The sequence below is a fragment of the Lutjanus erythropterus genome, chromosome 10 (assembly GCF_056507025.1).
Source record: "Lutjanus erythropterus isolate fLutEry1 chromosome 10, fLutEry1.hap2, whole genome shotgun sequence".
NCBI lineage: Eukaryota > Metazoa > Chordata > Actinopteri > Lutjaniformes > Lutjanidae > Lutjanus > Lutjanus erythropterus.
This window is the reverse complement of record NC_139326.1, coordinates 10098915-10121312: the sequence shown is the minus strand read 5'-3', so window position 1 is coordinate 10121312 and position 22398 is coordinate 10098915. Positions and strand designations below refer to the sequence as shown.

Genomic DNA, 22398 nt, shown 5'->3' with positions numbered 1-22398 from the left:
GATCTTTAAAAAAGCACCATATCTGTTTGCCTGGACATAAGTGAACTTTAAGGGCATGTAGTTTGTAATTTCTGATATACATTTTTATGTAGAGAGGACAGAATCTAACTTCCAGGTTAATGCGATACACTCCAATCCTTATTGTTGAGTCCTGATCTTAGTTCTGTCCTTGCTGTTCCAACTTCCAAAAAAATGTGATAAAAACTAAAATATTCTATTGTGATTTTTACTACGGACCCCCTACAACCCACTGAAGAGCTCCCTTTTGGTGCTCAGACCCCAGTTTGAAAACCACAGTTGTAGGCTACATGATGAGGGTAGTTCATATCGTGTTTTGCGGCGTGTTGGACAGGGCCGAGGTGAATACAGGGTGTATCCCTTTGGGGGTCCCGAGAGGTTCCAGGGCGATCCAGAATGGGCGATGGGCGTTTCTCCCCGTTCACACTTGAGCTCTGCCCAGCCATGCTGAACCCCTCGGCCTTCCTCTCTTCTTCTCAGGGCCATCATCCCCACTTCCCTCCACACGGCAGAGTAATGGAGTGGGAAACATTAGGGTCACAGTGGCTAATACAGGGCTAATGTGGATCAAACAGACGCCCGGCCCACCTCTACCTATTAAACACGCAAGTAAATGGAGGACTGTTAAAGGACAATAAGGAGGGAGTGTCCAATCACCAGTGGTTTTACTGCTGTCTCAGCTTCTCATAAAAGATCATAATTTTTCTGTGCTTTCTGTTAGTCTTTATATTGTAAAAAAAAATCTAGTTGAATTTAATATTTTGACATTTATAGATAAATTGCTGTTTTAATCCCTAATATGAAACCTTCTGTTGAGTAGTAGCTTCAGCAGCACCATAGGTTGCTTGTCCTCTCCATCTTAGTTTAGCAGGTTTTCCTTGATTTATATTGTTCTAAATTAACTACTGTATTATTATTCTTGTTGTTGTTGTTTGAAATAAATGTGCAAATGCACTGATCTGCAAGAATTAGTTATATAATCAATTAGTTGATTGCAAGAAAATTAGTTGCCAACCATTTTGATATTTTGATGTCTTCTGTCATTTTTCGAGCAAAAAATTCGAACGTTGCTAGTTGCAAGTAAAATGCCATTTCGGACTAGTAAATCTAGCAGCTTGCTTGAACAACTTTGCAAGTGGTTAGAAAAAGAGTTAACCTTTGTTTTTGGACTGACAAAATCATTTCATCACCTTTGACTTTGAAAAAGTGAGATGGACATTTTTCACTACTTTTCATAGGTAATGTAGCCCTAAACTGAACATGAAATTAACTTTAGTCTTTGTTATTTGGGCTAGTAAAAATTGCCCTGTGGGCAAGTAGATTTTTGACCAAATTATCTGACCAGGCAAATGGAAAACAAAAACAAAACAAAAACTAATATTGAATCCTGATTTTAGACTAAACAATTAATCATGAAAATCATCATCAGATTAATTGATAATGAACACAATAACTAGTTGCACCTTTAAAGTAATGAGTATGTTTGAATCTCATCTTCTGTACACATTTTTTTCCATTTTTGAAACGCCTTTCCCAAGCTGCTCCAGCCTGTCTGTATATCTTCCTGGTCAGTAACTATAGGAGGAAGGCCATTATTCCAGATAGAGGTGTTAGCCGTGCTGGGCCGACCTGTATTGATCGCCTGTGAGAGGACGCTGAGCGGGGGAGAAGGACTATTTGCTTTAAAGTTCAATGGCTCTCCACTGCTGTTAGTGTTGCAGCCACAGGAGCAATCGATATCTGGACAGGGACCCGTGTCACGAGACACGCTCCCCATTTAGAAACATCATAATACTGTGCTGATGCTGTTACCCCACAGCCAGGGCTTGTGTTTAGATTTTTTTTTTCCTTCTTACCCCCCTCCCTTGTGTCTAGGTTGTCATGTTTCCCCTTTGCACCTTACAAGCTGCTTTCTTATTTTATACTGTAGGCTGGGTTTTAGCATGGCGGGCTGGAATCAGTGTGAATTGTAATTATAGATGATACACATGGCTGGAAGGGAGAGATAGAGAGAAAACACAGAGCAGAATAAAAGGCAAACAGTCATTTGCAGCAAAGGTAGGTGTCACAAGGTAACTGATTATGTAAAGAACACAGTGAAGGTGTTCAGTGGTGTGCGTGTGTTTGTGTGTGTGTGCTTCTGCACACCCCTTGTTTGCCTATGAAATAAAAAATATATAATAAAATGAGCTCGCTGCATTTCTTGGCTGTGGTTCAAGTGCTAAGGGGAAAGAAAGAAAAAGGGCGCGATTGTTTCTAGTTCAAGGTGTGTAATGCACAGAGGCGTACATACATAATGGGGTATTGTCAGGGGGTTAGTGTGAGGATATTAATGCCCTGGTTCGTCCATGCTATTTGGTGCAGTGTCGCTCCCTGAAGGGAACAGGGAGAGTAGGCTGCTCTAACTACTCTACCCCCTCCACACCCTCTTCCCCCAAGGCCTCGACTAGAGGTCACTCTGTTTAGCACAGGAGGCGAAGCCCATTTTCGCCATGATGGACCAAATACATTCCTCTCGTCTCGTCTCCTCCGTTGGTAAACATAAATGCCCCGCCTCGCCTCATTGTGTCCCGAGCGTTCACCCTCTTTTTAAACCCTCTCAGTATCTCTGCTCATCCCTCTGTGTAATCCCTCTCTACCCATATGCATATGCATAGCCGCTCTATGGCTGCGCATACATTTGCATCTGACCCCCCCCTTTTGCCGCCACCCACCCCCCGCCCCCATTTCCTTCTACCAGCACTCCTACCTCTGCCAACACTCCTCCCCATAGCCTCCCCGTGAACCTGTTTATGTTTGAACATTTTCACTGGCATTTGAACTCATCCCATCGATTTCTTTATGGCGAGAGGTTGTGAGACAGTTCCTTAAAGGGGTTGAAATCGACCATCTAAATATTTGACTAAGAGGTCACTGAGATCGTGCCAGGCCTGAGCGAGAAGTACAGGCGGAGGCGCAATGTGAGCGAAAGGGGAAGTGGCTGGGCGTCTCCGACAGGAAGAGGCTGGAGGGAAGATCCAGCCAGAGGAGGAGTGCTGCAGCAGGATGCAGAGAGGAGAAGGGAGCAGAGAGGGGCTGCAGTGCTGAACACAGGCTGCATTTTACTTGGACTCCACAAGAGGGTGCTGCTGGACAATCCATTCCAGATCTCCATGAGGAAGAGGGGAAAAACTTCCAAAACACCACATATCTTTATATATATTCACATTTAAACAACCTCCACTCGTACTCTTTCAAACAAAGTTATGTACTTATACTTAAGTTGCAGTCCTGAAAACTAAATTGATTGTCCCTGCACTTCTCTAAGTACCTCTATTGTGCATGTGTGACAGTAATTACATGCTAAGCCGTCAGTGACATCAAGCAAAATTGACTTCACTCTTCTCTTGCATTGTCAATCCATCGTTTTTGCCTGAACAAAAATGTGTTTCGGAGATAAATCTGAATGGAGAGGGGTCTTGACCGACACAAGGAAGAAATGTGAAATAATGAATCTAATTGAATGTCTATTAAAATTATAATTTCTGCCTGATTGGGAAAGTGAGTGGCAGTGTCCAGAGTATTACCTGCCACACTGTTCCTCACTTCAGCAAAGACAAGACTCTCTCCCTCCTTCCTCTCCTTCTCCTTTCCGTCACTCTGTCATCTCTCTCCTTCTGTCTTCATCTGCACATCATTTCAGACCTTCCGTCTCATGATTCTCTTGGAGTTCCACACTAAATTGCAGCATTAGGATATACAGATGACAGCGTTTGCACTACAATCCCCTCCCATTATGCCCACCATGACAATAGCCCCGGGGCACACGGAGGGGCTCATGTACCATCTCCTCTAGATCCTTTATGCTTAAATGAATAATGCATACAAATATTCACTGTAAAACAAGTGTGTGTCCTCAGTTATTAGCTTAGCACAAATAATGTGTTTTACTATACATTTCCAATCACCGGCATATGCTCCATGTCAAGACAATGCTAGGTTTTGAAACTTGAGAGAAAAAAAGGATTTGCATCAGAAACATTAGAGAAATGCTTGTCTGCACAATAGCTAGGCTCTACATAATCCACTTGTTATTGGGAGTTGTTTAAATAATGGTAATTACTGATCTCTTTACATTGCATTCTCCCCCATTAACAAGCTGTGTGTGTCTCCCCCTCTCTTCCTCAATGTCTCTTTTCTTGCACTACAGTTGTACGCTGCCGTGGCGTCTGTAGTCGTGGTGTCTGTTGTCATGGTGTTCAGAGCCCATGCCAGATGTCATAGTTAACTTTGAGGGAGAGGGAGAGGGAATCATGCTAGAGGCTATTTTGTTGTCAGTGATTTAGATGAAACACAGAGATGTTAAAATGTTAGACTTAGCCCCACAAAGCTTCCCCTTTTTCTGGCTGTTTTGTAATTTTTTTTGAGAGAGATGGTAAATTTACCTTGAGGGTACGCAGCCCTTTTGCTCTGTTAAATACAAGAGGATGCGCAAAGCATTATTTGAAATCAGCATGAACACGGAGTTATCAGAGAAGAACTGAACGTAGCTATGATAAAAATGTGTTTATTGTTCTTTGAAATAAAAAAAAAAAGTAAACTGGAGTCAGGAATACAAATTGATTCCCGCATGTGAAATTGCATTGCGTTTGTTTGAGTTTACCTGACATGTTTTATGTCAATATATATCAACACTAAGCTGTGTGAGTCTGGTTTACTGTGAATCACATCATTATGAAAACTAGTTTCTTAAGTCATCTAATAAGCACGTATCTGACCACTCAGCATGTCATTCTGTTGTTTGATGAAGATACTGTAAAAATTAATTGATTTTTTCTGTCTTTATTACAATAAATGCTAAAACTTTTATTGCAAATCTGATTTAAGTACATTTTAATGTCAAATGTGAATAAAGCTTAATTATTAGACTATTTCATACAGTTAGAAAAGGAAAACTAAGGATAAAACAGAACAAATTACAAAATGTTTATTGGGTCATAAATTAATTGATAATTAAACATAAATACATGCATGTGCTGTATATATGTATATATTATATGCATTTGTATTACATAAGTTATATATACATGGTGCAAATTAACTGAAGCTGGACACCTGGAATATACTTTTGTAATACTTCAAGTTGCACTATTGATGCTGTATCTGAGCATAAACTCTGCCATTAAAACTTTCTTTCACAGTCTGTAAAATCAATAACTGAATAAAATAATATTGCACAGTTATACAAACACACTGATCCTTAGTATTTATATTTATTCATAATTGAAACAATAAATATTTGAGAGTGAAAGAAAACAAAAAAATATTTTCAGTATAGTTGTTGGTAAATCAAATTAATTAATTATGTTTATTATTATATGAATATGTAGATTTTGTAGATACTGTACAGAGTGGAGCTGCTGTGAATGAATTAGACTCTAACATTTTACATTTAGGCAATAATTCATCAACTAACTTTTATTGGTTTAATTTATGGGAAAGCAATTTTCACTACCAGCACTGTGGTAAACATCGTTAATCAAAATACATTATTATAATGAAGCTGTTTTAAAATGTTTATTAAAGGAAATAAAAAAGGGGTTACCCTTGCTTTGTGCATCTTTCCATTGTCGTGATAATTAATAGCTAAACTGAACGTTTTCTTTGCCAATGCAGATGAGGAGAGAGTGCCAGAGAAAGAAAAATAGCTTGACTATAAATTTAACAATAGGTAGGCTTAACCTTAAGTGATGAACAGTATGTAATATTACAGAAGTAGTCCTATGCAAATGCACCCCACTGCCTTGCCAATTAAATCCACCGATGTAAATGCCAAACTAGTTGGCTAATGCTCATTGGACAGTAGGTGGCCTCTGGATTTTTACATTTAGTGTTTGATAGTGTTGTGAAGGAGGGATTGTGTGTGTGTGTGTGTGTGTGTGTGTGTGTGTGTGTGTGTGTGTGAGTGTGAGTGTGTCATACTGTGTTGCTCCAGGTTGAAATTATAATTCTGAACTGTTTTGGTGAACAGAGATGAGTCATCTTTGTATCCTTGGCATCCTGGGTGGCTGCAACAGTGTTTACACGTTGTATTTAAATTGTGCAAACACAATTATTTGAATGTCAGGATATTAAATGGCACAGAAGAATGTTTAGCGCGGCTTTGCCTTTGTTACTCTTGCTTACAGTATCTCTCCTGATCCCTTGGCCAGTCATTTAGTTGACCTCATGAAACACTTAGCGACTTTGTACGAAGACTTACGTCACAAAGTGAAGTGTTAACCCCCACCCAGTTCAATTTGTGTCATTTGATGACAGCCTTCTCTCCCTCTCTCTCCCTCTCTCCCTCGCTCTCTCCCGCGGCAGGGATGAGGAATCACCCACCACCACCACCCCCTTGAGTGCCATTTGTTAATGAAGGCCAAAGTGTTAGATGATAAATATGGTTGAAGAGAAATGGCACATGTAAGTGATCTCATTTAGGAGCATTACATTTGAATTTATTGGGGTACTTAGAGGGGACAGAGGGGCCATGACTCTGAGGGAGAGGGGAAGGGTGCACATGACTGACTTATAATAGACAGCAGGGTAGGGCAACTTAGCCACCAAAGATATATACGGCAACTGGAGAGGGATGCAAGTTTTGTGTGTTTATGAGTGTGTGTGCTCACATACTGTATAGCCAGTGTTGGGAAGGTTAATCTTGAAATATAATATGTTACTGATTACTAGTTAGACTGTTAAAAATCTAATAAATGATATTTTAATTACTTTGTTAAAGTAATGTAAGTTATTACATTTGATTGTGTTTCTAACAGATGTTTTTTAAACTGAGCAATAAAGCTGAAAAGTCCCCAAAACATGCAACTACACCAGGCAGTAGATGTCACAACTTACCTGTAGAAGTTTCCTCAGGTTTGACATCGAACCTTTCAAATAAACAAACAAGCTTTACATTGTACTGTAATGTAAGAGACCTTTTCTGATTTCATGAAAAAAAAGGAAATTGTAAAGAAACTGTAGCTCTGAAAGGCATTTTTTTCCGATGACTTAGCCACTAGTGTTGGGTACTGTTCACATTTGAACTAATATGGTACTCATACTGGTATCTGGAATCTAGTACTGGTACCCAACCGGTACTTTTCGTTACTTTACTCTGTCTATAGTAACAAAAACGTAACTTATATTTTAAAAAGCATACTAAATAACATGTTGGAAAGGAATTTCAGACACAGCTAGTGGCTGAGCATTGGCTAACACTAGTTGAAATAAGCTATCTACCTCTCTGGATAACAACTTATCTAACAAGTTGTCAGTGCCTCACTTAAAGTTTTTTGTCAGTGGAGGGTTAAGTGACACTTTTTAGGCCCTGGTTGCGTGCCTGCTAACATTCTGCAGCTGCTCCGAGAGGCTTGCCTTTCAGGATATCAAACATAATACACTCTTAAGTTTTTAGATGAACTGAACTTTAGCTACATTGCAGGGAGTGTTGCTTTCATTCAGGTTTGAAAAGTGTAACTACACTTGTCCACCATTGCCCTGACTCGGTCCATATGCGCTCCCAGGTACCAAAATTTGGCACAGATTGATTTAACGTTTACAGAGTTTGGCACCCGACCCGAATGGCTGCCTGCCTTGATGTGGTTTGCTGGTTGCAAGCATGACGGGCTCAGGTTGTCATTTAATTACATGTTACTAGTTACTCCCAAACACTGCATATAGCTGAGTGTATGTACTGCACTGTGTACTGTGTGTGCACCTTTAGATTTTTGAATTGTGTGGTGGAAGTTGAGGATATGAACTGTCTGCACAAACCCTGCTGTAGTGCCTCTTTTTATCCTCATCACTCTAATTTAGGCTCCATTGTTGTAGGATTGCAATGTTAGCCTTGTGTAATTGTGTGTGTGTCATTACATCCTTCTGATATAGATAGAACAGAACAAGGAATTAGCCCATAATACCACCTTATGTTTTATTATAAACATTATTATGATACACCAAGCCTGTCTACTTTTCAAAAGTCCTATTTGCTGCACTGAATTTGTTGAAAACATTTCAATAATCATTACCATCATAAAACACCGTTTGGGTGTAAAACCAGTTAAACATGAGACTTACAAATAGAAACAACAAAAACATGTTTATTAAACAGGCATTGATTTGTGTAGGGACATGTTTGGGGAACAGTTTTCACTTGGTTTGGGACTCTCTTTTTCTGCGTATAATCCTCACATCAGAGAAAAACAGCTTTGCATGAGTGAGTTGCCTGCCTGCATGGTTCACGGTTAATTTATGTTTGGTTTTGTTACCGTAACTACACCCATATTGTGCAGTCAACTATTCAGAGGAGTCCTACAGTATCTATAAACATTGGCAGAGTGAGACACGCAGAATAAAGGACCTGCAATACCTCCAACTGGTTGACACAGTTTGGATTGCAGAAGACGAACAATATATTCAATCCATTTCTTGGCCCCGATGCATTTAGTAAATACAGTGCCCTCGTTGGTAAGAGGGATGTTGACAGAAAATCAAAAGCAATGTAGCAGCAGCGTCCTATAATGGAGACTTAGCTCTACTTTACACTCCTCTTACAAAGATCTACGATTTGAAAACAATCAATCCCTTCATGAGAGCTTGTTATTTTCTCCTATAATAAAAGTAACGGCTTTTCATCATTCTCTCACAGCACTGATTGTGTTTACACTGGAAATGTAAGCATTCATGGCAGGAGTGTGAATAGAAAAGGAGAATATAGAAAGGTTTTTATTTGTGAGAATTCCTGCTCTTTCTCTTTTTCCTTCCTTCGTTTCTCTGCCGAATTTGTTTTGCTGTCGTCAGATATTATTGAGGATTGAAAATATCCACGCGGCGTATTGACAGCTCGCCGTGAAGGTGGCGCTGCGTGGCACAGAGCGGCGGGGTGCCGGATTTGTCCTCCCTGTCCTTAATTTGAGGCAACTGTGTTTGAGATTTACCAGTGAGTGTTTACTGATGTTGACAGTTTCACAAAATATCCAGTACATTTGTGGTTTTGTTCAATCATGTTTGTTTGGCCACTTTTGCCTCCTTTTTATCACTGAAAGTTCCTTTTACCACTTATCACTTCCTTTGCTCAGCTAAATCTTTTGGCGTGATGCTTTATCCGTTACCTGACATTACACAGAAACATCTGGACTCTCTATTGAAGCAGGTGTTTGATATTCCAAATAGGCTTCCTTTGTAAACGGTTAATGTTTTGACTCACTGCAGACCAGTGGACCAGAGGAAATGTTTCTTGTTGAGTCCCAATATCACACTTAAGAGCACTTTGTTTGTCTCTTTCTTCAAGACCCTGCCTACGGCGCAGCCTCTATTAGGCCCTGCTACGTTTCTTCTCACAAATGACCGTTTAACCGTCTTTTCCGCACCCTGACGCCTCGCCTGTTATTACCGCCATTGTCTCTCTTTCTGCTGTATACATGTGTGAGGCTGGGCCCTTTAATATGCGGAGAGCTTTTCCTAGGCTTTCCTACGGGCACACTGGTCTGTGTTTACTCCTCAGTCAGAATGCCTCCTTTCCACAAGTTTGACATGCCTTTTTGTTGCCATGGTAAGCCCTCCCTTAAAATATATATTTCTGCTTTTGGCCTGGATGGTTTTTTATCTCAGTGGTTTAGAGCCTGTTGCCCCCAGGGCCAGATTTAAATGTGTGTGGGTCTTCAAGGATTTCTCTGCAGAAAAGCCGTTTGGATTGCAGCCTCACCGCCATACAAGTGCGACCGAATTGTGTCATTTCAGGTTTTTGAGCCATCGTTGGAACCAAAGGAAAGTCCAAAAGAGAAGCAAAAAACACAAGACAAAAGCTGATGAAAATGGACCAGATTGGATTATGTCAGACTTGGCATGTGCCTCGTTATGAGGGAAGTCTTCGTTCTGTCTTATCACACTCTGCCTTACAGCTAAATGAATTTAAAAAAAGGCAAAGCACAGCTCTGCTCCTTGGAAAACAACAGCCAGATCGTAACTGTAAATACTGGCTTAAAGTGGTGTGGGCTCTGCACGATTTTCAGTCACAAAACAGGAAGTGAGAGGAGGAAAAAAAAAAAAAACACTGAGTGGTTTACTAACTTTGGGGACGTGGACCCCCTTTTAAGTAGTTATAGATGGGGGCAATGTTTTCAACACTTGAGATGAAATTTGCCCAGAAAACAATTTTCTTATTGGCTCATGTTGCCACAGACTTGGACTGCTACCTGAGCATCCATCCTTATGTCTAGAGAGCTACTACAGTATGTTCAGGTGGGCTCAACTCTTTGAGAAAATGTATGAGTACGTATGTATTCTCTTGTATGGTTTGAATCTCAAAGACAGAAACTATGTGGATGCTTGTCAGGATGAATAATCTTAAAATCGACTACATTCTCAAGCAACAGTTCACAGGGTGGGTCTGTTTTTGCAAACAGATTAAACATTTTTTTTTCTTTTTGCAATTTTATAATTATGTATTTTATTTAGCTTCTTTCTCTCTCATTTCTGCATCACTTTTAATTAGTGCAACTCAACCTCCATGTCTCCAAGAGGCAGGAGGCTGCCTATTTGCAACGTTCAACAGGTAATCAAGACTGATTAAGCACTGAACATGGCCTAATTGCATTAGATCTCAGAAGCACACTATAACCACCATAACTGCAAACACACATGGTGTCGCAGAAAAAAAAAAAGGTTTAAATCTCAGAAGGGGAAGTATTTATGCCTTCAGTAGCAAGAGAGAGGCTTATGATTGGCTTTTGTATTTCAAATGTAATGCTCACAAACGTCTTTACAGCACATTCTCATCCCAGGTCATCAAATACCTATGCTGCTTTGTCACGCCTAGAGTCTGACCAATATAGGATTTTTGGGGCTGATACCAATATAAGGTAGTAAAAAAAGATTTGATATAGATACATCAGCTAATATTTTATATATGCACTCATATTTTGTGGTAGTGGTTATCAGACACTTGCAGCAAAGATATGTAATGAAGGCAGAATAGTTTTCAAATTACAAAAATAATAAAAACAATCTTTATGTGCTATAATAAAAAGTTTTCGCTTATTGGACAACATATGCAGCTACCAATATAGACCAGTGTAGCCTGTCATAGGCCAAAACTGGCGAGTAATATTGGCCAACTGATGTTTCTGTGCAAAGCTAACTGAACCTCACCTTCTGTCTGCGGTCCAGTCTCCCCTCTGTCATTTTCGTCTTGTTACGTTTGTCATTGAGTGATGTGCACTGATGGATACACCAAGGAATCATCTTTTCTGTGTGTAATTGCCCGATCCATTTAGGTTGAACTCAGTCTTGACAATAGTAAGGCAGCGCACAATGATGCAAACTGAGAAATAACCAACAATTACCCTCACGTGCATTAAAACCAAAGAAATGATCCCGTTTTGAAGATGTGCTGTAGAACCTGCAGATATTTGTGTTAAAATGTAGGGAGTTAAAGTAAACAAATGTAGTAAGGTAACAAAGTATATTTGTAGTTCCTTTATGCAAGACACACTAAAACAACAAAAAGCTAAATATAATGTGAAACTACTGAATGATGAATTGATGAATTTAAAACTCACACAGTGTGAGGAAAAAAGCTGTTCTGGAGTCTGATGGTGCGGCTGCTGATACTTCTGTATCTCTTGCCAGAAGACAACAGACACTTAGGTGTCTATCAAAAGGAAGAGTTATTTCTTTTTCTTCTTTTATTCTTTTTTATGGGATTGATAGAACTTTACATGAACATTGTAGCATATACTTACATTTGTTTACTATTTCTGTGCCTTAAAAGCCAAGACGAAACAGAATTGATTGCGTACAGTATTTTTCATGTGTGTTACTGAATGAACATGCTCTGTTCACCGTGCCCTGTCTGAACTCCCTCTGCATCACTGTGAAGCTCTTTAAGTGGTGCTGTGACATGTCCTGAAGTCCTTGTTTAGCACCTCTCTCTGTGTGTTCAGGGTGTGAACTGATACCTAGTGTCAGCTAGCGTCAGGGACAGAATGGCGAGAGGGAGATAGCTGAGGTCTACATAAACCAAGAGGCTGCGAGGATTATCCCCAAGAAAGCAGGAGGCACACTGGGGAGAAAGAAATGGAAATGGGACGAAATGAAGAAAGAAAGAGAGGAGACTGAAAGAGAGAGATGGGGCTTTAATGGGAGGGGTTGTCAATTTTCTCCAATTTAGCTCAGGAGGAAGCTATTTTCTTGGAATTAGATGGCCGGATCAATGCAGCTTTCCAGCCATTTATTAGCATGTGGTGACATCAACTGTTGCTGCGTTCATCACCAAGCAGAAAAAAAACAAAAACAGTATTTTCGCAGGGCTCAACGCTATCACCACTTGTCAGTTAATTATGCATTTAAAGCGGGGGGCAAGAGTTCAGCAGTGAAACACTTTGATTGAGCCCTTTGAACTCAAGCAGGAAAGAAATCAGTCCTCTTAATCCTGACTCCTATGCAATCGTAGCCGGAGGATACAGACCTCTGTGTCCATCATCTCACGGTCAGCCAACTGCAGCACCATTACTAATGCAATCACCCCTGTGATCTGAACTTCAGAACCTTGAACCAAAATAGATAGATAAACATGTCAAAGATAGGGCGCAGAAGAAAAAGAAAAAGAAGGTGTGAATGAGTCATCCATGATGGGTTCATCCAGTGTAGACCTCTTCCAGCTGGTCTTGATAGCCTAAGGTGATGTGAGCTGTGCGATACATGATCTTTTTGATCATACAACAAGTAATGCTCCACTCATTAGCACAGGTCATGCTCTTGACTTCGAGTTGTTCACACTTTTCATCATCTTACCCAAAGTGACTAGCAAAGAAAAGATCGGGCTGAAAAGTTAAATGCTATACGCATAAGAATAATGAATAGTGTAGCATAGTATGAGGTGTAAGCATATTTAAAGGAGTGTGGGTGTATGGAGTGGATCTCAAGGGTTTAAGGGCATCTTCCGCTGAGTACATCCAAGTCAACATCTGGAACATAGCAGGTTGTGCGGAGATCCATTTCAGTATTCCCCAAACTCATAAACACTCCAGATCAAGGGCCAAACACACCTCTGTTGCTATCCTAAAGAAATCTATTGCCACAATTTATCAACTTTGATTGGTTAACACTTGGACTCTCAAAATGGAGCCCTTCATAATTTAGGAGCCGCTCTAAATGCAGCTGGCCGGGCTACATCTAAATGTTTAAAAGTCAAGTGAAGGAAGGAGTCGGTTAGACCTGAAGTTATGTCCTCCAAGGGAACTTTACAAAGATCCTCTCACAGATTTATAGCCACTTACCTAGGAGCCTGAGTCGATATTCATAAACGGGGCTTCAAACAAAGCCCCCCATCCACTATCCCTGCTTGTAAATAAATACAGATATGCCTCTTTTACAGACAGCAGCAATCTAAAATATTACCACCAGCATAATTTTACCACACACATTAATATTTTACGGCACATTGTATTTTACCGCATTGAATCTTAAACTTTCATGGCCGGCCCCAAGGATTTTATTCCTTAGGAGTCTGTATCATTATTAGCCAAGATGTATAGCAGGTACAGCAGACAATTGGCTTGCTTTTGTACTCTTCAGCATGTCATAGATAATATTCTCATGAAATCAATAGAGTCAACATTGCTATCCCGTTCTCTCGGGTTATGTCTTCTAAACTGAAATTACTTTGTATTTAACTTCTGTAGCGGCTTTTATACTGAGATCTTCTTGACACTTAAATCTACACAAGCTTTTTCTGCAGAGTCGGCGACATTCTGCTCTTGGAAGGAAAAAGAAAACTACTAAAACAAACGTAACCTTGCATCTTTAACTAGTCCTATATTTGCTTTTGTACAAACTATCAGTTCATTAAATTTCCCACTGCTCATGTAATGGTAAGACCCTATTAAATCTAGTTTGAAGTGTTTAGTTTTTCATCTAAACAAGTAAAACCCAACCTGTACAGTATCTGCCTCATTATGATGGGAATAAACTCTTAACATCTGCACATGTGCATTTGCATCTGTGCTTGTGTATATGCCTGTGTAGTGATTTAAGTGGTTTTAGTGTCAAAACAAGTCTAATGAGCTGGCACAATAATTATCAGCCATTTTACTCTCACTTTAGCTAATTGAGGCTTTATATTAGAGTTAATACCACAGCCTATGCACACTGTTTTACAGTTACCAAAATGTTTGGCCAGAAATAGCATTGCCAATAATTTAGACTTTTAATTTTTGCATGTCAGTGTTTTAATATCTCCCTATTAACCATACTTATGAGCTTTGACAGTCCTCCCCAGATGGGGGTCATTGATCAACTCCTGTTTTGTGCACTTCTTACAAATGCAAAAAAACTCCCAAATACAATAGTATCAAAGTCAAAAAGGACAAGTAGTTGCCTCACTTCTGATTGATGCTCTATTAGTGCATGTAGGAATCTTCATCTGGATTTTTTCTTTTTAGCGCAAGTAATGATTTATAGAAAAAAATTGTTTAATAGTATCACTGTAATTTACTGTATGCCATACAAATGCTAATCTTATATCATGGAAGTGCTATTAAAGGGGTCCACTCTTTTTAGATTCTACCTGCACTTTTTTTCTAGCTTGTCTATCATGTTTCTTCTTTCTCACTTTGCTCCATGTATTTGAAGCGCTTTGTGAAATTCCTGTCTTATCCAGGTGAGTATGAGCTGATCCCCAGGCCCTTTGCTCTTGTCAGGAATCTCCCGGGCTATCGGGCTCTCCTGGGGCCCTGTTTCACACACCAAATTGATGTCTCCGACTGGAAATGACACTTTCAGCAGGATTTGCCATTCTAAACCACCTCAAACCCATGTGATCTCACCCATTCACTCTCAGAGGGATTGCCTTGAAATGCACCATAGCTTCAAAAGCCAATGAGCATAGCATGCTTGAATGAAAAGCTGATACATATCCTATCAGGGAAAAAAAAAGACAGATATTCTAAAATGCTGGCAATGTAAAACTGTATTTTTTGCCCTGAACAAAGACCAACAGTCCCATGAATACGAAGGTATTGCCTGGGGGAATGCAGTGGAGGGTAAAAGGGAGTGAAACTAAAAAGAAATCAATAACCACTGAATTTTCATGTGTAGGTGCTTGTCCACCATTTGCTTTATCTTGTTAATATCTGTCTGGGTCTGTCCATCCATGAATGCAGACCCAGATAGTATGATTAATACACACTATTCAGATCTAGACATCTTTTTCTAACACTCCTATTTAAAGGAAGAGCACAGTGACCATGTTGCTTTGCTTAAGGAGTAGTTATGATATAATTTGACACCGGAGTAGAAGGAAAAGGGAAAAAGGTGTGACCAAGAATCCCTCCCTTGACTTATTTTCATCCCCAAGTCTTTTTTGGGCTGCACGTTTCTCCTAGGGGGCTCTACAGACTGGCATAATGGATAAGGGCAAGGGTGTGAAAGGAGCACCTTAAGGCTCCTCATTCAACTCACCCAATCTCTCCTGCACACACTCTTGAGCTGTGAAGGCCTTCTTTCTTTGCCCTGCTAGCATGGGAGCCCTGTAATAGGCTCTAATTGATAGGGAGGTGTTGGGGTCTTTCTGTATGGGCTGAAGGGATGAGAGTAAGGGAGAGAAAGAGGGGGGAGAGAGGGAGGATTACACGCGGGCATGCGGGGTGGAGCGGGGGGAGGAGGAGAGGCTGTGGAGTGGTCTAGGCCCCGTCCGTAATGAGTCATTAATTTCCTAGCGGTTTTGTGGCGGTTGGCTCATTACTGGTCTGCAGAGGAGCAGGAACAAAGCTCCGGGTAGGTAGGAGGTGAGCTTAAATAGTTGGGGCTCAACACTTCCCAACAAAAGGAGGAAGAGAACGTTGAATGGCACTTGGAACAGATGCAGTAAAAAGTGGCAGATGCAAATTGCGGGAGAGCAAGTCTTCCTTCAAGCACTTTTCTCTTTTTATTTTGTCAGACTGCAGCCTGAGAGTCTAATTAGTTAGTGAGGTGTTTCACTTCTGATAGGGCTGTGTCTCGTTATTGTCACAAAGAGGATTCGTAGAAATGGGAGGAAATGCATATGTTCCACAGTAGTCCCCAGTGGAAGCTGCTCACTGCAATAGTTTAATTGATTTGATTATTTATTTTCCCCTATAGAAAATGAAAGATGCGCATTATTTTCATGCTGTGAAGTGGTGTTGTATATAGTTTGAAATGTGATAAAACAGTATGAAGATGATGCCCGCAGGTAATTAATTATGTTTTTAATTATGTGTTTATACTCTTCTCCCTACAGGCAGAATGATTATGGACAAATCGGCAGTGGTTCTAATGAAAATGTGGTCGTCCCTCGCTTTGTGGAGAGTGTGGACCGTGTGTCGAAGGTCACCTGTGGGGCAAACCACAATCTCGCGCTCACAGGTACAGCAATGCACTCCGCAGGCCTGCTATGATGCACAACAATGAATTGACATGTTAGCAATAAATAGATAACAATTAAAATATTTGCCTTCTAAAAATACAGTCATTTGTAATTGCCCCCATATTGGAGTATATATGCCCTGTAGAGTCGTCACCAGGCCTGGAATTTTGTCATTTCAGGGGCACGATCACTTGGCCCTTGGTCATAGTAATTTTTTGAGGGCACTAAGACCAAATGCAAGGGCAACAAGTTCAACAAATCAAATTAAAAAAAATAATTAGTCCACAGAAATAATTACTATAACTTCAGGGTTTCGGATCAGATAGAAAGTCATTATTTTTAGATATGAACTCAATATTTTGAGATGAGTAAGTCATTACAAAAAAAAAAGACAAAATCAGCTGGGGCAGTGTGGGCGGGGCATCTAATTTTTTTTTGCAGGTGCATGGCGGCCATGGTCGTCATAAAATTCTCGCCCAGTTTGCCACTATTCTATAATTTTAAACTTGGACACAATGCTAGTATAAAATGTAAAAATATATATGCTTGACCGACCACTTAATTTAATTTCATAATTAAAGTTTTGATACTTTTTCTGTGAGAATTCATCATGTTTACATTTTAAACATGTGGTAGCTAAACTGATACTGATATTTTTGAAAACCTTAATGCCCTGTACCCAGTTACCTCAATTTCTTTAATATGCTCTAACATACAAAAAGTGGATCCTATCACTGACCCTTCACCTATAATGCTAAATTTCATTCAGCCATAAAACTAGCTGGACAGTATCTTTAAGAAATGGCGCTGACGTCACTACTCATGAGCTGTCACTGTGTGCTTCAAAGTTCACCTATTTTACTCAATTTTATGCGAATATCAGAGCCCTCAAGCCCTCGATCGGCACATCACCTGAGAGAGAGACAAGGAGGGAGAGAGAGAGAGAGTTAGCGAGAATATGGCCCTGGCTCCTGATCCATAACAGTCATTGCCTGTTACATACATTTCAGAATTCATTCAGGCTATGAAGATAATCGAGGTAGTCGACAGTTTCCCCTGCAGCCCAATGGATTTATGATAGCACTGTCAAGAAAATGAGGCGAAATGACACAGTAGCTGACTTTAGCTGCAAATAATGTGATAGGCCGTACAGTGGTGCAGCAGCAGCTGCTGTCATTGCAGGTAATAGGCTATAAAGAAGCCTGATAGCAATACCTGTCATTTCTTAATGGCTGACTTCACTGAAGAGCTTTTGTGGCCTTTAACATGAAGATAATGGAAGATACAACAAATTTTACAGCTTTTGCGTTGCATCCATAATTTATCACCAGAGGCCCCATGCAGCAGCAGCACAACAAGGACAACATGCTCCTAGAGGCGTGCTGGAGAGAGAGATGCAAGATGAGGGGGTTAGACGCCCGTGATATAGTTTGCAATTAATAGAGGAACTGCACAGGATTCAAAATATCTTATCAGTTGATAATAATAATACCATATACCTGTCAGATTGCATAATATACTTTGGAAACAAGATTTTGGAAATGGCTTTGAAAAAGAATATGTGTTAATTTCACATCACACATAATCACATGAATACTTTTTTGCTGAGATTTGAAACTTGATTAATTTACCCATTAATGACATGCAGGTGATGGCAGGTTGCTTCAGTGGGGCTGTGGACGAGCATGTGGGAACATAAACGGGAACATCCTGACCCCAGAGGAAGTGACGCTTCCAAGCTCGCCAGTGAGAGACATTGCTGGAGGATGTTGGCACAGCCTGCTTCTAACAGGTTAGTCTCTGCCTACGTATAAAACCTGTTATGCTGCATTCAAGACAGTGTCGAATGTCAGTATTTCCCAGTTGGAATTTCCAGTTTCCAACCTCAAAGCGTTCCAGTTGGACTATGCAAAAAGTATGCAAAAAAAAAACATGGCTGACCATGACGAATTGATTACTTTCTTTTGGCAAGTGTGCACACAGTTGAGCCATTTATAGTGCAGACAGAGGAGGAAAAATGATGGGTGAGGTAACATATACCATTATCTATTTTATTTTCTGCCACTTAAAAACATTTGCAACACATTTTGACATCAGTTTACAAGCAGAACTGGTTTTACTATATGACAGCATGCACTGTAACTATAAATTTGCATTATAAATAAAATTTGACTTTTAGGATTCTATAGGTGTTGCTATTGTTGTGGGAAGTCAGACAGCTGCTTCTTCATGAAGTTGGGGTCAATGGATTTGCCCCAAAGTTATAAGTAGGAAGTCAGAATTTGGGTGGCGTTCCATTCTACTTCTAGTCCAGTGTTGCCTGGAACGCAGCAATTGTGTAGGGTTTAGTATTGTTAAAAAAGTTACAATACCAAACGCCAACTCTGTCAAATAAAATACGCTCGACTTCACCACACCAGTGACTACATGGCTTGCAGCTACTGCGGTAGTGGGCCAGTCACTCTGAATTAAATCGAAGAACCCTTGCAGCAAAACCATACAACATCATTTTTTTCTAGATCTGGGTACGAAAATGACAGAATGTAGGTAAGTTTGGATACTGCTTGTTACTGGGTTATTTTGGTTGATACCTTGCAGATATCGAGTACCGCTACCCAGCCATAAGTGCAACACAGTAAAAAAAAAAAGTTTTCTACATTAATCCAGTGTTAATCCAGCAGTATCTTCTGTCCGCTGCTACATATGTTGTTCTGTTCATCATACATGCAGACATAGAGTACATACTTGCATGTACCATACACACCGACATGTCCACGACCTCAGCATAAAGTATGCGTAAATCCTTGATGTGTGTCTTGGCCCTCACACAGACGTGTGAGTGTGTGCTTTTAGCCGCGGTGTCCATCTATCCACATCATTCATTAAGAGCTCTCCCAGGGCTAGTGCGGCTACATAAACACAGAGGTTGAGGCCACGGCTGCTCTTTCACCTCACTGCGGAGAACTTCAAAGTCACTTCTCCTCACAGAGCAGATGAATGCTCCCTGTCTGGCTGGCTGATATATTGGCCCCAGTTGCTGTCTCCTTACTGTAGTATGGCTTCGACTGAGGCCCCATCATGGAGCCAGAGCTGGGCCATTTGTTAGTTTTAGCTGTATCTCCAAGACCTGGCTTTAATTCTGAAGGGAGGACATTAATCCTTTTAATACAACACTTTGTAGAGTCGTTTTCCTGTGTTGCTAATGCTGTCTATTATTAACCCCATTAAAAGTGTAATACAATTTAAGTAGAGTGCTAAAAGTGGATCATTTGTTGCTCCGTTCTGTTTGAATTAATTCTCAATTTATGATCTAAATGATTAAACTATAGGAGTCACAGCACTAAATGAGATTCTTAAACGGCCAGGCATACATTTACACATATTAATACAAACATTTATGAGCACGCATTCGCACAGAGATGTCCGAGTGTACAGACACACACTCGTGGAGCTGCTGTGTGTTGTGCTCCTCTAAATCCTGTAATGTCCCCAGTTTGATCCCTAGCTCCATTCTGTCATGAGGGAACAGAAATATCCATCTTCAATCAGGCCTTAATGAATAGCCTGATGAGTGTCGGGCAGAACTGAATTACCAGATAGATTTGAAGAGCGCAAGAGTGTGTGTGCACTGTATATGTGTGTGTGTGTGTGTGTGGGGAGGATGGGCGGGGGGTAGTTAGAGGGTCAGTAGAACAGGACACATGTAGAAATTAATTCTCTCCCAGTTCAAAAAAGAAATTGGCTAATTCTGTCACATGAGCCTCATGGAATCGCCTTATCTATTGGTATGAGTCTTCATTTATTAGGGTCAAACTGTGGAGGGATGCACAGGGGATGGAAACGAGAGGTTAGGGAGAGCAAGTCACAGCGATGGAGGGTGAGATTTAAAAATTGGAAAGAAAAGGGGAAAAAAAGGAGGAGTGGAAAAATGATAGAGAGATTGGAAAGATAGAGCTAAAAGAGAGCAAGAGAGTCAGTGGTATGAGAGACAGCTTGCCTGGGCCGGAGCATATTGAGGGCAGCAGGTGGAAGAGTGGCACAGTTAATTAAAACGCCTGTCTTAATGTCTCAGCCCGTCACTCCAGGGAGGAAAAGAGAGAAAGAGAAAGAAGAGAGTTGCCAGGCTGGAGCTGGGCTGCACCCAACCAGCCATCTAGACAGCAAACCAACCATCCAGCCAACCCACCAGGCCACATGTCAGACAAGCCCTGACACTATGCCCTTCACCCCCATCATCCTTTGCAACACACACTCACACGTGTTCGCAGAAATACACACACATCCAAACCCCACCTGCTGTTTGCTTTTTCTCATCGACGTACCGGTACACCTATCCAAACGGCTACCCTCTCTAATCTGATGCAGACCTCTTTAAAAAAAAGCCCCCTCTCCTAAAAAAAAAAAAAAAAAAAAAAAAAGAACAAAAACACACTTCTGATGTTACCGTTTTGCTCAGCAGCATCTGTAGCATGCCTCTAGACTTCCAGCCTTGCAGCGTAATCTGTCTGCTTTTAATAATTCATAGAAAGCACAGGCTGTGCACTATGTACTGAATGCTGAGGGTAATGGGGATGTTGTGATATTTCTATCATGGCCTGTCTGGAGCAGCAAGAGAATCAAACCGTTAAAGATCTGATAAGCAGTCTGTTCAGTGTCATAACAGCACTGGCTGTCATCACTGACTTAGGTCGACCTTAACAAATCTATTCTGCTCTGTATGCTACAATCTAGCAAATGGTGATACATGACAGAGATCACAAAGTCTGAACTTGCATCAAATCGCTGAAGACGCAGGTACACGTTAAAATTTGCCAACCGATTACTGTCAGTCAGATTATCTCCATAGCTCTTGGCTGTGGAGAATGGTCTGGCTCCACAGATGATCATTCTCCTATAGGAGAAATGAAAAAAACAGTCTGGCTGTTTGTATTTCTACATCAGTCACAATCGACCTGGGTGGAGCTAAGCCCAGGATGCAGTGACTGTGCACCTGAAAACTGTGCACACTGGGAGAAGCCCTGACGTTAAAATGTCTAAATGACCACATAAGGAAAGGTAACAGCTCATTATTTGTTTACGTTTGTAACATTAGCAGCCTAGGTGCTAATTTGCCATTTTTAGCATGTAGGTTGCTAGTTTGTTGGTGGTTTCCTGTAGCGACAGGGTACTTTGAAAATGCAGAGAGCAGCTATGGCATATGCCGCCAGAAGCAGTCATTGAGTTGCAGCTTTCCTCACAGTCTACATCTGATGAGTCAGACTACCTTCAGCCTATTAATGGACAGTTACCGATATATTCATGCCTGTGTATATGTGCACCCCCATCCTCCCATCCTGAGTGTGCAGGCGGTAAGTTTGCTTAGTTATGTATGATGTGTATGTTCGCTACCAAAAATAATGAACCAAAGTAACTCAAAAATGTCAAAATACAAATGTACACCTTGTCAATCCAAGTTTGTCTCTTTAACTTATTGACATGAACAACATGACGCTCCCCGGAAGTGAGGCCATGGCATCTTTATTGCCCCCTGGTGGCTGGTTGCACGCTAAGATACAGGACATGGGACAATCTAAAACATCAAAATACACGTCAAATGCATTTTTCTTTGGCATGGTTTCTGTCATCTTAGCACGCTGATGTTTGTTCAAGTGCTTTGCATTTTTCTGATCAGTTTTAATTTGTTATTTAATGCTCTAAAAAGCCAGCTGTGCGTGTGGGAACCCTCCTCCACCACCATCACTAGCATAAGATGGCACTGCTCTTATTTGAGATATTTTGGTGTCCGTCTTCTATGTTTACCAAGCAAAGTGCACTCATAAATGCTTGTTATCTCACCAAAGCCATCTTGATTTGTCTTTCCACTGTTCCAACAATCACCAACCCTGGTTTGATTGAAATAAATCTTTAATTAACTGTGTTAGATGTGAATATAGTCTAGTCGCCCAACCCTAGTACATATGAGCCCAGTGTAATTT

At 40.7% G+C, this 22398-nt stretch overlaps 1 pseudogene across 1 annotated transcript in view; it reads left to right on the top strand.

The window, feature by feature from the left end:
* The window catches only part of LOC146320035 (serine/threonine-protein kinase Nek9-like), a 386194-nt pseudogene that overhangs the window by 116374 nt on the left and 247422 nt on the right, over positions 1–22398 (top strand). Inside the window, exons 5-6 of the transcript XR_014771495.1 lie at positions 16298–16422; positions 18072–18215. The product of XR_014771495.1 is annotated as a serine/threonine-protein kinase Nek9-like (transcript). The remainder of the gene's footprint in view (positions 1–16297; positions 16423–18071; positions 18216–22398) is intronic.